This window comes from Microcebus murinus, chromosome 16 (genome assembly GCF_040939455.1).
Source record: "Microcebus murinus isolate Inina chromosome 16, M.murinus_Inina_mat1.0, whole genome shotgun sequence".
In the NCBI taxonomy this organism is placed as follows: Eukaryota; Metazoa; Chordata; class Mammalia; order Primates; family Cheirogaleidae; genus Microcebus; species Microcebus murinus.
The window spans coordinates 72,392,822-72,394,295 of NC_134119.1; the positions used below are offsets into that span (position 1 = coordinate 72,392,822).

At 65.9% G+C, this 1,474-nt stretch overlaps 1 non-coding gene across 1 annotated transcript; it reads left to right on the forward strand.

Moving 5' to 3' along the window:
- The first annotated feature begins 761 nt into the window (after positions 1 to 761).
- Positions 762 to 880, forward strand: LOC142861218 (5S ribosomal RNA). Its single transcript, XR_012912585.1, has one exon. It is a non-coding gene; the product is annotated as a 5S ribosomal RNA (ribosomal RNA).
- The last annotated feature ends 594 nt before the right edge of the window (positions 881 to 1,474 follow it).

Genomic DNA, 1,474 nt, shown 5'->3' on the forward strand with positions numbered 1-1,474 from the left:
TGGTTGGGGTCCAATCCAGCCCCGGGCCAGGCCCAGGCCCCTTGGACTGGGCCACAGGAGGACACGGAGCAGGGTCCCGGCCCCCACGGGAGCGGTGCCGGCAGTTCTCCAAGGGCTTGGGGGTTTTCCAGAGGTAGGAGATGGAGGGGACTGATGTCTTCAGCGCCCCCCAAACCACCCCGCCCCACCCCAGCAGCCATGGGACACATCCCGAGAGACGCCCCTACACTCGCTCCCCTCCCCCATGCGCTGTGCCCCAGCCCTGGCCCTGGGGAATAGGCGGCAGCCCACCCACAGGGCGGGGGCGCAGCTGACAGGGGTTGTGCGGGAGGGCGGCCCCTGGCTGGGGTCAAAGGGTGAGCGCGCGTGCGCAGTCAGCGGCCGCGCGCTGGGGGTGGGGGCGGGTAGGTGAAGGAGGCGAGGTGAGGAGAGGAGGGGGGCTGGAAGGTCTCCACCTTGGCGGGTCCAGCCGTGGAGGCGCATCGTGTCTGTGTGTGTGTGTTTGTGTGTGTGTGTGTGTGTGTGTGTGTGTGTGTGTGTGTGTGTGTATAGACAGCCCCCCACCCCGGCCTGCCTCTCCCTGCCTGCCCCACCCCGCCTGTCACCCATGACCCGCGGAGCCCGCCGGACCCGGCCGACGAACTCAACAGGCCCGGCCCGGTGCGGGTCAGCGCCGGCGCGGGGCCTGGGGCGGGAGGAGGCGGCGGGGAAGCGCAGAGAGGCTCGGCTTCTTGAGCGGGGCAGGGGCGCCCTCCGCCGCCGTCTAGGGCCACACCACCCTGAACGCGCCCGATCTCGTCTGATCTCGGAAGCTAAGCAGGGTCGGGCCTGGCTAGTACTTGGATTGGAGACCGCCTGGGAATACCGGGTGCCGTAGGCTTTTTTTTTTTTTTCTGCCTATTGTTCTGTCCCCTTTCTGGGAGCGCGGCGGCGGGCCGGTGAGTCACCCCCACCCTCAGCGCCCGCAGCGGTGCCTGCCGCCCCAGCCCGCACCGTGGGGCCTCCTCTTGTCCCAAGCCGCGACACCGCCGCCACGCGGCAGCATGCGTGGCATCTGGACTGTCAGGTCTCAGACCAAAGGTCTGGTCTGTGGGAACCGACACGCTGGAGGAAGTGCCGGCTAGGGATTCTGCAAAGAACCCAACAGACAGGATTACTGCCCTCCTTCTGGTAACAACATCCGGGGTTCCAGAGGTGGTGGCCAGGGGAAGGGCTCTCTGAGGAGGTGACAATGGAGTAGAGACCTGGATGAAGCCTTCTTGGAGGATCGTGCAGACCCGAATCTGTTGCAGGATGCTGCAGTGTCACCATGTCCTGGGCGCGGGTTAGAAATGCAAAGTCTCCAAGCCCTGACCCTGGAGCGACTGGATCAGAACCTGATCTTTAAGGAGATCCCCAGCTGATTCGAGTTCAATCGCGTTTCCCCCCTCTGGGGCTTCCTACATGGGAGGAGAGATCCCCAAGCTCCCTCGAA